Source organism: Amblyomma mixtum, chromosome 9, assembly GCF_055824585.1.
Source record: "Amblyomma mixtum isolate Tamu chromosome 9, ASM5582458v1, whole genome shotgun sequence".
In the NCBI taxonomy this organism is placed as follows: Eukaryota; Metazoa; Arthropoda; class Arachnida; order Ixodida; family Ixodidae; genus Amblyomma; species Amblyomma mixtum.
The window spans coordinates 33,424,177-33,440,252 of record NC_143020.1 but is presented as its reverse complement, the minus strand read 5'-3'; the positions used below and the strand labels follow the sequence as shown (position 1 = coordinate 33,440,252).

Below are 16,076 nucleotides of genomic sequence, written 5' to 3'. Positions count from 1 at the left end.
AAGGCTAAAATAAACATTCCTTCTTTCAGAATACAGTATTAAGGCTTTGCAACCCGGCAAGCACATCTTCTTGATTTCTTTTTAAGTTGTATTGCATGGATTCACTTTGCTATGTGTGTAGCGTATGTGCGAGCGCGCGTGCACTGTTCTACGTACAGTGCGACCTTCTAGTTGTTTTCCAGTTGGAATTCGTCCAGTGCTGCTGTGGTGGACAGGTGGAAAGAAGCCTTAGTTCACGCTATTCCGTCTACATTACCGTACGGGCTTGTAGTCACTACTTGTAGTCACTTTCTTTTCGTTATGAAAGCATCCCAAGCTGGAATATGCATGCGCAGTTTGGGACCCTCACATTTCTTATCTAACTAAAGCACTTGAATCAGTGCAAAACCGTGCTGCTAGATTCATCCATTCAGACTACTCTTATCATTCTAGTGTGACTGCCATGAAATCAAGAGCTAACCTGCCTGACCTCGAGCTGCGACGCAAAATCTGCCGACTAATCCTTTTCCACAAGTTTTATCATTCATCCCTTGCAGATCTAAAACCAGCTCATCACGTGTCTCCTCGCACCAGTCACAGCAAAGCCGTTTATCCCCCCCGCGCACGCACCACTGCGCACCTTCATTCCTTCTTTTCCCAGACTGCAGTAGACTGGAATAGCCTGCCTGCCGATGCCGCACTCCACACCAGCCCCGTCCATTTTAAACAAGCCATTGAAAATGTTCTGTTTTAAACCCCATGTCATTCATTTCAGATTCATATTTTTTTTTGTACTGTTTCCCCTCATGTAATACCCCTATTCAGGGGCATTTGAGGTGTACAATAAATAAATAAATAAATAAAAGTTCGTCGCAAAAAAAATAGCTGCCTCTACCCCATGACAAAAGAAAACAAGAACGATACAGAGGTGCATATGATTAATATAATTGCGCGCAGTGTACTTATGCGAATTTAGCCCATCGCGGTGGCTCAGTGGTTACGGCGCTCGGCTGCTGACCCGAAAGACACGGGTTCGATCCCGGCCGCGGCGGCTGGAATTTCTTTGGAGGAGAAATTCTAGAGGCCCGTGTACTGTGCGATGTCAGTGCACGTTAAAGAACCCCAGGTGGTCGAAATTTCCGGAGCCCTCCACTACGGCGTCTCTCATAGCCTGAGTCGCTTTGGGACGTTAAAGCCCAATAAACCAACTAACCAATAAACTGATGTGAATTTTAAGTGCTTGCTTCTTAACCACGCTGATATCTCATAAGCACCTTGGGAACGTCACCAGTGTTTACGTTTGCTTTTTAACCAGTGTTCATTGTTTACAGTCTGCGGCGCATGGTCTTACCGTACCCAGTAGCCGGCGTACGCCGACGTGTTCTACGTAGACTCGTTAAGCGTTATTAGATCCTTATCAAAGAACCGCATTGAAGCGCTCTTGGTTTTAAGATGTTTGTTCGCGACGGTGTAGCGGCCTTATCAGGAGAGCTCCCGGTCCTGCTGAACCACACTGTCACCGGTGGCCCCTACAGATTCTTATCTCGACAAGCTGCCAAGGGCACAGGTTGCTATCGCTGACACCAAGTTACTTTCTTTTCTTTGCGAACATAAGCTCCCCCCCCCCCCCCCCCCCCCCAAAAAAAAAATTTCAGGGGACACTGACGCTCCGCATTGAGGATATGACGCGAAAGCGTCGATGAGTCCCTCCAGCGGCCTGGGGTCCTCTTTACGTATCGCTCCGCAGCACGGATACTTTTGAACAATACACACGAGGAGGCCATGAGACTGAAATAACTAGAATAAGGATGGGATGTAGCGCACTTGGCAGACTCTCTGAGATCATGAATGGTAGTTTACCAATCTCCGCCGCCGCGGTGGCTCAGCGGTTATGGTGCTCGGCTGCTGACCCGAAAGACGCGGGTTCGATCCCGGCCGCGGCGGCTAGAATTTCTTTGGAGGAGAAATTCTAGAGGCCCGTGTACTGTGCGATGTCAGTGCATGTTAAAGAACCCCAGGTGGTCGAAATTTCCGGAGCCCACCACTACGGCGTCTCTCATAGCCTTAGTCGCTTTGGGACGTTAAACCCCATAAACCAAACCAACCAAACTTTACCAATCTCCCTCAAGAGATAAGCATACAACAGCTGTTCTTACCGGTACTCACCTATGGGGCAGAAACGTGGAGGCTAACAAAGAGTGTTCAGCTCAAGTTAAGGACAACGCAGCGAGCTATGCAAAGGAAAATGATAGGTGTAACATTAAGAGATCGGAAGAGGGAGGAGTGGGTGAGGGAACAAACGCGGATTAATGGCATCCTAGTTGAAATCAAGAGGAAGAAAAGGGCTTGGGCAGGACATGTAATGCGAAGGCAAGATAACCGCTGGTCCTTAAGGGTAACGGAGTGGATTCCAAGAGAAGGCAAGCGTAGCAAGGGGCGGCAGAAAGTTAGGTGGGTGGATGAGATTAAGACGTTTGCGGGGATACCTTGGCACCAATTGGCAATTGACATGGTTAATTGGAGAGACATGGAAGAAGTCTTTGCCGTGCAGTGGGCAAACTCAGGCTGATAATGATGATGATGATGATGATACAAGCCTTCCCGTTAACGATGCTGAGCGACTGTGCCTCGATGGCCTAGAAGTAACGTGTCTTACTCGCGACGTAAAACGGTCACAGGTTCGAATCCCGCCTAATTACCACTGCTTTCTTTTCAGTGCAATTAATTTACTTTACATTCTTGCATGTCATAATGGCGTTTCAGTCATAACTCAACCTTATAATCACGATGTATCTGATTTGAAGTTTTTCCGGTATCCAATCGCAAATTAATTGCGTCTTTCCAAAATAGCCTTATCGAAAGCTTCCGCAATAACTACCCTGGTAAAGTGTAAAAGAGGGCTAATTTATTGCTAAATCCCATGCCTACTTTCGGGTCCGAAATGATAATTCTTCATAATGACGTTAAAGTTTGCTTTCAGTGGCTTCCTGTCACTTTTAATATTTATGTTACCAGTTTAACTGTAGACCACCTATAACTATGAGTGCCTGCCGTCATATCTCAGTAACTGCTTCCAAGACACCTTCACCACCACTTAACCATAAATAATACGCAGCATCTCCAAACTGAGAAATGGCCGTGTTTGTGATATTAACCACATTCACATTAAGCCTGCAAAATCTGTTTTCAATTCAAGTGCGCCCGTGTTAATGAACGTCTGTAATATCTGCTTTTCGCACGGCGTGTGTCTTAGTGAGATGCAAGTATCAACGCGCAGCGACGGCATCTCAAATGACGTTAAATGCAAAAATATTCGTGCGCTGCGAGTTGTCAGTGCGCGTTAAAGAGCCCCAGGCAGTCGAAATTAATTAGCAGCCAATGTCTATACTTCCCATACCTTTTAGATTCTTAAAGATAATCAATGTTAAGGTATTACTGATTTCCTTGCATTACAAAAAGCATTTTTAACCGGCTGCTGTTATGCATTTCAGAAAGATAGATCTGCCGAGATTGCTCAGCTTAAAGAGAAAGCGTTTATTTCCAAAAATTTTTAAATACGCCTATTGAAGCTTAGTGTTTATGTGGTATCTAGTAAAGGCTTTCACTGAAGATATCATGAGCCTTTGCTGCGCAAAATGAATTATTTTGGATTCGCGGCATCGCTTAATTTCATTTGGTCACCACTCACATATAGAAGTAAAATAATACTCGATCTGAAGGTAAAGTCATAAGAATTAGAGTTCCACGGGGAAGTATTTTCGGCTCTTTCCAATTGAACTTTTTTTTTTCAAAGGTATAAGTTACCATTCACTCATATTGCATGCTGTAACCTTTAATTCTCTCAATTAGGCTCAAATCTCGATTTCAGCTCCTTTTTCAATTCAGCAACTTGACAGCTTAGTCAATTTGAAAAAAGTGATACAATTGGAGTAGATACAATTCCCTGGAACTCCGTAAAAATTCCCTTTTCGCCCGTGCAATCAAGTTCCTGAAAGAGAACCCTCCACGAATCGCACATCTTTGCTAAAGTTTCGTTTTCATGCAATGATGCTGTAATAATGCTTACAATTACAAGTTGCGTCCTCAAGAAAATAAATAGATGTGCTGATAACGAATTAAAATTCACACTGAAAAGAACTCAACGCCTTCCCTTTCAGCACAGGATTAAGAATGCTGCCCTAAGAATTGATATTGCACTCCGCAGTTATAAAATCACGCTCGACAGCTGAGTTAAAACTCTAGGCGTTTTCTTCAGTAATGATATAAGTGTGGCCCGCAACCACCATATGAATTTTTCCGAAAGGGAGCTCTCTCTGATTAGTCACCTTTTGTTCTCTGTTGAGCATCGTCTTCACAAGATTTAGCAGTTGCTTTATGATTCTTTGCTCCTCTGCCAACTAAATTACTAGTAGGTACACTTGTAAGTGGGTTTTAACGTCCCAAAGCTGCACAGCATGAATGCGAAACATCGCAGTGTAGCCCTCTAGATAAATTCAGAAATGGGGCTCTTTAAGCACACTAACATCACGCACAACACTGTCGCTTTCGCATTTCACCTGCATCTAAATGCGATCGCCGCGTTCGGGATTAGGTCTAGCATTATTGGTCTCAGCAGCTGAAGTACATAGCCATTCCGTCGCCCGGTGTACTTAAATTACTGCTGCCTTATTTTTCGTACAACTTCGGCTACTAGTATTAATTGCGTTTTCTTTACCTGACGATAGCTATCCGTTTTGAGTGCGATGTATGATCTTATTTCCTTACTGCCTCACTATTCAATGACGCATGGCTACTTAAAGTTTCAGACGTCTTTACTCTTGGTTAGTGCTGTAGTTTTCTTTTTAATTCGAGAACTGTGCCATGAGGCATAAGTTGAGAAAGGGGGAGTGGAATATAGGAGTCAGAAAGTTAAAAGAAGTTAGAGTGCATAAATAATCAAAACCTTGTCGCCTCTATGGCCAGCCAATTATCGTAAGGAATTGATTTTCTGCACACTGCTGAAATAATTGAATAATCTGATATTCAAAGATATTGCTGCTAGTTATACCTCTGAGCACCGCTAATTAATATACTTCGGCTGCTCTTAGGTTCTGCTCTTCATAGGATCAAAGTCCATGAGCAGTTTTTGCTCGAACAGAACGACTGAAAAGCATTCGTTTCGTTGCAATTTTGTCGTGTCAGTTGTGCATTTTTCTTAAAATCCAAAAATCTCTTGGCACGTCTTCCTATGTTTTCATTCATTTGCCGCATTACTTACGCTCGCGTCAAATGTGATTTCTTTCCTTTGCATTGTTGCGTTTCTGCTCTAAAATCGACTATAAAGCTACATATATAGTACAAATTAAATCAATAATCTACTCAAGTGGCAGACAAAGAAGAATAAGGAACCATCGATGGAATACATATTAGGCTTCTGCCGGAGCTCCCACACGAAGAAAAAGCAGAGTATCCGTGCCCGTTCGCAATCGGCGGCAATGTCTTTCTGAGTTACACCAGCGTTTCGCAGGTGTGCGGCAATTTTTTATTCCTTTTTTCCAATTGCAGAAATATAGTATTCCGAGTTGCTAAATCCTGCTTTGGTAATTCCTCGGCGTTTCAGTTATTTTCTTGACTTATTTCTTTCCTTGTCGAGTGTACAGTTTCAACATTATCGCAATGTCTTAAGAGTGTTATCTACAAAGATTAAGCCCCGTGAAAACCTGAGACCGTCGGCTGGCTATGCCTGTTGCTCGACGCTCACACTGCGAGAAGCGCTTGAGCAAAAATACTCCGCTCCTCGTATATTTCCTCTTGTTTTATTCTCTTTTTTTTTTTACACCTTGTCCCTAGTGAACCAGTTTTAGCTCGCTCCACACACCGAGCATTCTAAGGCAGTTCATATTGAATGCGTTGGGCGTATCTCGAAGAGCCCTTGCAAGCTTTTAGCGCCGCTGTTACGTGGAACATAAAAAAAAGCTAAATCAGGGTCAGTCATTACTGCATAGACGCTATCTACGCCGCTGACCAAGCGTCAGCGCTAAGATAGGTTCGGAATAAATTCTATCGCAGTTGCTTTGAAGCCAGCGTGATTTACCCCGTTTGCAGGAAAGTATTTATCATTACAGCTTGTCAAATAAAGACAGAAAATATGTCCTCGCTGTGTACATAAAATTTCGTATTTTTCTCGCGTCGTCGCGTTTAACCGTAATATACAAGTTGGAGTTTATGATAGCATCGCTTGCTGCTGGAGCTATATCTTGTTTGCGGAATGTCTGAGTTAGAATTATGTATTTTTTTTTGCCATGCACAAGGTTACGCCTATATCGTTGGCCGTTTAGAAAGCCAGCAGTAAATGTCTGCACATTTTGAAAGGGCCAGAAATCCCACAAGTGACTTGTTGCAGACAGCGAAAACATTCGTTTCGAGTTTCAGTCCCAGACCATTTGAAATGCGACTGACATCTTGTAAAAACGTGTTAAATAACATTCTACCACCGGTGGCAAAAGCACAGGTGAGAGTAGTATTCCCAATATAATTGACGACGTTAGAACGCTGGATGGAGTATTATCGCTGAATGCAGAAAAAACCTGGAAGGCTTGACTCGCTTTTTCAGTGACCTGCACTGGACCTTTCTTGATCATCGGCTATTTATTCCTGTCACTGTGAATATGAACACGGCTTCCATATTAATAGTTACTCGCTGATTATGGATGCCGAGATGTATTAATTTCTGGTCCCGCACAGCCTCTCTTGTTTGACGCTGATGACTTGGGAATGAAAAATTCGTTTCATTCATTTAAACAACGGAGTCTTCACGCGGGGCACATTCTGTTATGACCTGCCACCAACGGGTCGCTGTGTCAAGGCCGGCCGCGCTAAAACGAAACCACGGTGACAGAAAGTACGGAGAACGTGGGGGGGAGATGCTCGAAGGAGACGCGCCGAAATATGTCCGCGCAGACGACACCGCAGCCGGCGGAGCAGACGACAGGAAAGCATCGCTTACCCTTCACGGCTCCTCGGCGGCGCGCTCGGAGAGGCGGGCTCCGGGTCAAACCCCGGGCAGCCCGGCACCACCACCAACGTTTAACGGCCGCTCGACGTCGCGTTAGCCGATGCGTAGAAGGAACGTTCCACAACGTTCACCGCCGGCATAACACACACACTGCACAAGCACGGCGGCGCTACGCCATTCCCGCGACGCTAAAACAACCGGTCAGAGCAGCGGCGACGGCGGCGCGATGCACGCACTCGACTCTCCACGGACGCTGCGGTCGTCGTCTGCTGCGCTCGCGGCAGACGGCGGCGGCGCCGACGACGGAGCAGGGCCACACTGGACGCCATCTTGTATTACTCTTTTCTCTCTAGCTCCGCCTTTTGGCCCCCCTCTCCGCTAACTCTTCCTCTCCGCGTCACGCCTTCTCTCCGCACCTTCTGTCGATCCGCCGCCGGCTTGCGACGGAGGCGCGCGGCTTCTTTCGCGCCCGCTCGATTTCTCGGTAGCGGAGCGTACTCTTTCAATAATCCGTACTCCTCCCGACGCTCCCTCGATTTTTTTTCTCTCCTAGTTTGGCGATTGGTGCTTCCCCTTTCCCGCTTTTATCTTCTTGCCTTCCGCCAGGCTGCGTCTTTTCTCCCGGTTTTCCTTTCTACCAGCATCGCTCGTCTCTTTCCGCTCCTATTCTTCCGTCGTTCTCCCCAGCAGTCTCCTCGCCGGCTCGTTCTGCTCCAAATTCCGTCCCGCCATTTTGTTTCCAATGCGCTAGAGATAGGAAGACAATCCGAGAATAGCATTGTGAACGCGCTGTGATACAGCGCGTGGACGTGGTTTACCTCGTTGTCTTGTGATGACAGCCGTATTGAAATTATGACCGGTCAGATGGGATCTTTGCTGCTGTTCCACTCACCGAGTTTATCCTCCATTCATTTTTCCCGCTCTCCTCTCCCAGCTATCCTCCTCTCTTCTAGGCACAGCGCTGAGTATCGACTGCTTTTCGTCTCTTCGCCGTTTCGCTAAGACATTGTTCGCTTACCACCCTCCGCTTCAAGGTTCCTGGAAGGAGGAAAAACTAGTACTCCGGTAGACTTCCATCTTGGTTCCGGGTGTTGATCTCTTGATAATTTTCGCCCGCAGTTGAAGAATAGTTTCTTCGTTTGTTATGTGCTAATGGATACTACGGAAATGCAGTCTTGTTAGGAGATCCTGTCCGTCGGTTAGCGAGAAATGAATTCCCAATATATCGAAGCAAACACACAAAGTTTTTAACACATGTTAATAAGAAATCGTAACCCATTTTTGTGCACTCTAGCCAACCTACATAATTATCAGCGGATGCCGAGAATCTTCCCAAACATTAGCCATTATTGATAACTATCATGGCCCTATCTAGCTTTCAGTGAGATATGGAGCTTCTGCTTTTATAGAGGAAGGGCGTCAGTTGTCGCCCTGCGCTGAAATCAAAGTTGCCATTCTTGCTTGTTTCTCCGAGTGCTTAACTAATTCTGTCTAATCCAACCAATAAAATGTGGCTGATTAGAATGGCCTGTTAAAAACAAACCGCCTCCAAATGCCATCGTCTTCAGCAGTGTAACAATTAATTATGCTTTTCCCAAGACCATTACGATATTTTTTTTCCCGATAATATTGCCACGTATCATTGCAGTGTGCGTTCGTTCACGCTCAAGGCAGCAGGAAAGGGTCGTTATCACTTTTGTTCGTGGCGCGAGAAGCGACCAGACTAATCTCGATTGTTCGCAGCCATGAAAGGCTGCATCTAGGTTTTTCCAGATTACCGTAGATGATCTTGACCTGTTATCTGGAAGTTTCCTTGCCGGCTTTAAATTGAGCGATGCCGCGAGCGGCGGACATTCGTAGTTCGACGACCGACGTGACAGATGTCACGTTGTAGTGACGGCAGTCCAGCGGTCAGAAAGACACCAACCAGTCTTGGAACCGAAGCTCTTTATTTTGGCTGACTTGCGCCCACAAAAGAACTGAATCACTCGGCGGCGGCGTAAGCAACAAACGTGCTCGTCGGTCGTCGAACTACGAATGTCCGCCGCTCGCGGCATCGCTCAATTTAAAGCCGGCAAGGAAACTTCCAGATAACAGGTCAAGATCATCTACGGTAATCTGGAAAAACCTAGATGCAGCCTTTCATGGCTGCGAACAATCGAGATTAGTCTGGTCGCTTCTCGCGCCACGAACAAAAGTGATAACGACCCTTTCCTGCTGCCTTGAGCGTGAACGAACGCACACTGCAATGATACGTGGCAATATATTCCCCTGTTCTCCTCCGCCAATAATGTAATCTTCTTTTAGGCACTCTACTATCCACAAAAGAAAGTGGTAGAGTTTTAACGTAGTTAAACCAAGTAGACATGCGAAAGCATGTGTTCAACCACTGCACTCGTGCAATGGCTGTCAGGTTCATCCTTTCTTCATACTCACCGTATGAAAGTGTGTCATTATTGAAGCAAACTATCAGTATTCCCGACCTTATCACTCGACGCAAATTCTCTCGTTTATCGTTTTTTCATTCCTTGTACTACGATGGCTCCCCGTTCACAGCTGATTGCATCGCCCCTGCCCATCATGTTTCATCCCGGTCTGATCATTCCCACAAAGTGCAACCCATCTTCGCACGAACACTGAAATATCAAACATCACCCTTACTATTATCTATGGCAGAGTGGAACTCGTTACCGGCTGACATAGTTTCTGAAACTGAGTTATCACATTTCCAAACAAAACTTTCATCGCACCTTGGCGTACAAAATTCACAGTGATATTTTCAGTATTGTCGAAGCATTGTCTTATACGCTCAACCTATGTATCTTTCAGCGACTGCAGTGATGTGTACTTGCAATTTGTATATAGTTATTCTTTGTATTTGTTAACTACTGTGTGCCAATAATCTGTATTGTGTTGTTTTCATGCCCTCCCCCCCTATGTAATGCCCACTTGGGCCTTTAGGGTATTTAAATAAATAAATAAATAAATAAAAAGGTGGTCGGTTCGCGCCGCCGCTGGTTCCAAACCCAGTCGTGACAGTATTTATTTTTTTAGACGCCGCCAGGAGCCAGGCCCTTTTGGCCGTCATTTAGGCAAGAGGCCTAACCCTTACAAAACACAGACTGTGAATAGACTTCTGTCTCTAAAGTCTATAGGCTCTCTATAAACAAATCCTATAGAGAACGTTTACAGGCAGTACAAATGCTGTAGACAGTCTATAGACAATCTATAGATTCATGGCCATACACTTTTGATAGATTTTTGTCTATAGACAGTCTATAGACTACGAATAGACAAAAATAAATATCTACAGGAAGACAATAGAGTCTATAAGAAGTCTATAGACTGCCTACAGTCCATTTTTATAAGGGAAATCCCCTCAGAGTGTTGGAAATAAGAGTTTTACAATCCCATACAATCTGCATGGGTTGTCGCAATGCGAGGTTTGTCAAGGTCACCTTCAAAGTCACCCTCCCATGGGATACAGATAGCTCAACGTTCCTCAGAACTTACCCGAGCTTCCTCCCATTGGCTGCAGCTTGGGCGACGCTCTTCAGTTCTAACCCGAGCTTAACCAAGTTACTCCGATGCTTCACACAAGATTCTTGGTTGGGACCCTGTAAAGTAGTCTTTTGCCACTACGAAATATATATAACATTTTGAAATCGCAAATCATTCTGGATGATCATGACTGCCTCTTGTGCTGCATTTTTAAGGGTCCAATACTCGTGGGTCGAGGAGCTGCGAATCAGACCTGGCACTTCCTGCATAGTTTCGATGTTCTCTATACTGCAAGGACGAATATTGACTAAGGTGCCACATATTTGTGTGTGTGTGTGTGTGTGTGTGTGTGTGTGTGTGTGCGTGCGTCCGTGCGCGCGCGCGTGTGTGTGTGTGTGTGTGTGTGTGTGTGTGTGTGTGTGTGTGTGTGTGTGTGTGTGTGTGTGTGTGTGTGTGTGTGTGTGTGTGCGTGCGTGTGTGCGTGCGTGTGCGTGTGTGCGTGCGTGTGTGTGGGGGGGGTGTCCACGTACATTTTTTACCTTACATACTCCGCCTTCTGGTCTGACAGATGCGAAACCATGGCCGGTAATCGCACATCTCAGGGAAGAACCGTGGAGAAATACCTCCGCTCAAGCAGACCCAATACAAAAAAAAAGCGAAAGGTGATTTGGGAGAAGATGACAGGCCCCTCCAACTTTGCAGCCGGGCAAAATATGAAGGAGAAAGAAAGAAATCATTTCACCCTTGTCCGGTAAGATTGAAAAGCGAAGGCACGGCTACCACCAGGCGCTTCGAGCAGACAAAGAAAACAAAACCAGCAAAAAAAAGTATTAAGGTGGTTAAGTGCGGTTGGGGGCTTCGGGGCTCGGATGATGGACGACTTGTGGCGTCAGCGGTGGAGTGTGTAAGACGGAGATTGTTCGCTACGAACTAAAGCATCGCAGGAAGGATAAGATGAAGAGGAAGGAGGGAGCGGAAATCAATGCCCGAATAGTCGATCAGCGCCGAGTTTCCTATAGCCGCTGCCTTCACCCTGATTTTCGCCCTCTCGAACCGCGGGCGTAAATGGCGCGAAGCGACCGAATTGATACCAGGGACAAAAAAGAGAGAAAGAGGGAGGGGGAAGGGGAATGCAGCGGCATTGGTTAGGGGAGGAAAGGGTACGACCGCGAGTAGACGGCGTGGAAATATGCGGAATCGTTTAACGATGCCGCGCTTGGGAGAAGTGAGTGGTGAAAGCGTTTTCGGAGCTCGGGCAGCCAATAAACCGTCGGTGGGGTTTTCAGAAAACATTAGTCTTAACCCGGCCGCATCCGCCTGGCTTCCCTTTCAGGCCGAGTTGCGTGTGCTCGTCGTCTTTCAAGGGGTTTGTGGGTGACCGGAGTGAGGACAAAGGAGACGACGACGCAAGACACTTGGACCGTGGCTGACCAATGGGCGTCGCGGAAAACCAAGCGTGACGTCTGGAAATTTGTTACTGTCCGCGGGACTAGAGGCGGACCAGTCCGGTCGTTTGTCTGGGCAGAAAGCAGCGTTATGCGCTGGCCTTGTCGGACCCAGGGAGATCACTAACGAAGGCGCAGTTGGGGTGCGAGTGTCTTGAGAAAGGACGTACGTAGAAACTGGCCGGGTTCTTATGAAATGGTTGCGCAGACCGGACTCAAAATAGCCCTTTCTTCTTAGGAAGGCAAGGTAACATGATACCTAATGCAATCTTTCTATGAGAACACTGGACCCTTAATCAAAACACCTATTTTAAAGCGAATAGTCATTTCCAGAAGTAACCGAGAAAAGATAATAAAATATTAATTTGTCAGTATTAACCGCAAACTAAGCCTTGATTGTTTTAGAATGAGGAATAATGGGCGTAATGCTATAGTATAAAATAAATTATATTAAAATTGCAACATTGACCCTTGCTCCGGTGAAAAAAGAAACCAAAGGATCTTATCTTACCTTTCAAGCATATTGATAATATTGTTTACAAGAACATTGATTAGCTGTTGCAGATTAAAGGTGCGTTTATTGAATCTATAGCCCATGTCACAGGGATCAGTTCAAGATATGTTTGGGCGGACTTCAGTGATATCGCTTTTAATGCGAAACAATAGAAATGTTGTTCGCAGGAATCAGATTTTTCTTATATAAATCGCACTCGAATGCGAACAGAATAAGTTAGCTTGGAGTATTTCGTAGAACAACGAAGAATGAAGCGCAGAAGAAATAAACTAAAATAATCTGAAGTATTAACAAGTTAGCATTTACGCTAAAGAAATGGTTTGGGTCATTTAGATCGTAGACTGACACATAATTTGTGTTTGTGATTTGATCATGATTATGAACGTTATAGCAAACTCTCTGATGCAGTGGAACACCATAATTTGCTTGAAATACCACGAAATACTCACGTGTATGAACCCTAACCTGTTCTAACCCGTGCATGGAGCCCCCGCTTGCATTGATGTCGATGAAGGTCGCCACACCTTGCCTGCGAACCGAAACATTAATGCTTGCGACTCTATTTCCACATATTCGATTGGTGCTGAATATTCTAAACACCTAAGTGACTGAGTTTTAAAACTAAACACGAATGTTAAACTGGTGTTCATTTCATTCTTATGCGCACCTTCTCAAACGGCCATGCAAGTGCAATGCGCACTTCCGACAGTTCCATCCTCCTTCACAATGCACCATGCCTTGTACGACTTCCACAGTGTTTGTCTGGCTTCCACACTCTCCGCAATAACGACGCCGCCTCTGCGCTTTCCTGCCTTGAAAGATTTCACTTCTTTCACCTTCCCGCATTTGAATGCGTTGTACGCATCTTTATGTTTCTAATACTTATACTGCTGTTTTGTGTAAAAACTCACACTCTTCAACAAGGTACAAACAACTATCTGCTGCTTTCACAGGCTGCAGATTTCGTGGGCTCGACGTAAAGGCGAACTACACAACGTTTTCTTCGAGAGCGTCAAAGTTTCGCGCGGTAACGCACTTATGCCTAGGTGTCCAGCTTCTTAAATTGCTTGACATTATTTTTTTACAAGCGGCACAAAGTGAACGCAAGCACAGCGTCAAAACACGTGCAGATAGTCAGGGTCTCCGCATCGCACCGCGCGAAAAAAAACTGTCGGAAGTGCTTCGCCGGAAGTTCAGTGCATTGGAGTAGCCAATTAGCGACAGAGGCGAGTGTTTTTAAAAAGTGAAAAGGCCTATAGTTCCTGTCCGAAAACTTTACTGTGCTTCTTCAGGATGATTTATGGTTTATGGGGTTTAACGTCCCAAACCGTCTAAGGCTATGAGAGACGCCGTAGTGGAGGGCTCCGGAAATTTCGACCACCGTGGGGGTTCTTTAACGTGCACTGACATCACACAGTACACGGGCCTCTAGAATTTCTCCTGCAAAGAAATTCAACCGCCGCGGCCGGGACCGAACCCGCGTCTTTCGGGTCAGCAGCCGAGCACCATAACCACTGAGCCACCGCGGCGGCTGTCTTCAGGATGGAATGAGATGTATAACTACAAAAGATAATACGTTATTTTGAACTGCCTTCTAATGAGCCCTCCGAAAGGTACTACCAAGAAGAAATAGCTAACCACAATTTCCCACTTAGAAGTTATCATGACTTGAATTTCTTGTCACAATGGTTTTTCAAACGCACCGGCAGCATGTACAATTTGCAAAGGTTGAATTTCTTCGAATTCGAATTTTGAATGTCTTCTGTTCGGATAGAAACACAGCCAAGTCTAAATTTTCTTTCAGTGTTAAAAATGGCACCTTCTCACATTACTCTTGCAACGTAGCATGAAGGTCCTGACAATATATTTTTGATAAAAATAAGTTTAGCGTATCCAGGTAGATTTGATGCAGTGCAAATTATACAGTTTGTCGATGACATATCTAGTTTCGCCTGTGCTAAAATTAAATTTCTGAATCACTTGTTAATGAAAGTTATCTGTAAAGAAGCAAACATGCTTTGTGCTAAAGAATGGAGGCATAAATCAAGCCGTTAAATAAAATTGTCTTGTCCATTGTACTTTTAATATCTGTATTGAAAAACTACTTCCAAAATTGCTTTATACTGAGTTTAGTAGCTAGGACTGCCTGCATAATGAAAATTATGTTTTTTTTTGTATTCTAGGAATTTTTTCTTCATTGACTCTGTGGTTCATGGAAGACAAAATTTGTCCTTGAAAATGTATAGGCTCCTTAGATTCGTTTCAAGTAGACGTTCCATGCCATTAGCTATTCGTCCTCTTTTTCAACCTTAACTATTCTGGCCCACATGGGCAGCCCACGCCACTTCTACGAAGTCTTCTGACTAACCACGAACTAAGAGTGAGTACACTATGCACATTACCTATTAAAAAGCTTTCAAGGGAAGGCGTTCCTCTCTGCTTTTAGTTTTTATTTAAGCCCTTTTTACTGATGTTCATATCTCTCTTCATCAAAGCGCCGTTTGGACCCTGGGGAGAACAATTTTCACTGGACAGATTCTTGCAGATTAAAATTGGAGGCTAAATTGCAATGTTCACAATATTTTTTTTCGGTATTAGGATAATGATGTAGAGGCGATGAGATCGAAAAGAAAGCTATTTATTTTGCCTTCCAGGGCATTGAATTGGAGTGTTTCTCCAATTTTTACTCGCATATTGTTTTCTCACTACTGACACTTGCTTGTTCCGTGTTAAATTTTATAACCGAAGTTAGATTGCCATGCCCAGGTGTTAAAGACACACTCGTAGTGAGTCAACTTGCAAAGATTCCTCAACGTTTCTCATCCCAGCATCGTTATGATGCACTGTGAATTCATTCATAGCCACCGTAACTATTTAGTTACGTGGCAGGAGCCAACATAGCGTATCTACTTTGCTTACCTTGAACGTTCCCAAAACCATTCCTTTCTCATCATCACATGCCGCTATAGAAATGTCAATCATAGCATCATCTGTAGACAGATCATGTGTACCCATTAAGTGTATATAAAATTCATAGCGTCGGTATTTTTGCATATTTTACAGGACACATCAGCAATCACCTTTATTTCTTCTTGCTAAACGACTAATCACATATGTGAAGGTTCTTATTCCAGTTTATACTAATCTACATTGCATGCTCCAAACTATTTCTCTCAAATTGTTGGATATTCTATTATTAATACTTGGAACATCCTGTTAGTTTAAATTTATTCGACATATCATTGACTTCCTTCAAATGTCAGCTACAGTCATACATACTGCCTCACTAAATTTTCTTGTTAGTGCTTGTTTAACATTTCTTTTGCAGCAATGTTTTATCACAATATTTGAAGAGAATGACATATTTATTCTTCAGCTGTGTTTTATATTCCATCTCTGTTTTCATATATGTCGCGCTTCAAGTTCTTCGGCAGTGTTACTGTATTCCTCTTTCATGCCAATTACGTCGCATTACTTAAATATAATTCTTTATTTCCTAATTAGTAAGAATGTATATGCGACTAGTTTGCGACTTCAAACTAACTTTTACGGCGTTCAAGGTTCTGGAGAACTATAATTTCTCATTCTGCCTCATTCACTTTTTGGCCACCGCGGTGGCTCAGTGGTTATGGTGCTGGGCTGC

General features: G+C 44.5%; 1 protein-coding gene across 3 annotated transcripts in view; it reads right to left on the bottom strand.

The window, feature by feature from the left end:
- The window catches only part of LOC149328699 (uncharacterized), a 340,147-nt gene extending 332,856 nt beyond the window's left edge, over positions 1-7,291 (bottom strand). For all 3 annotated transcript variants that reach the window (XR_016285470.1, XM_089559646.1, XM_089559645.1), the window contains exon 1: positions 6,965-7,291. The gene's annotated coding sequence lies outside the window, so the exon portion shown is untranslated. The remainder of the gene's footprint in view (positions 1-6,964) is intronic.
- Between the last annotated feature and the right edge of the window lie 8,785 nt (positions 7,292-16,076).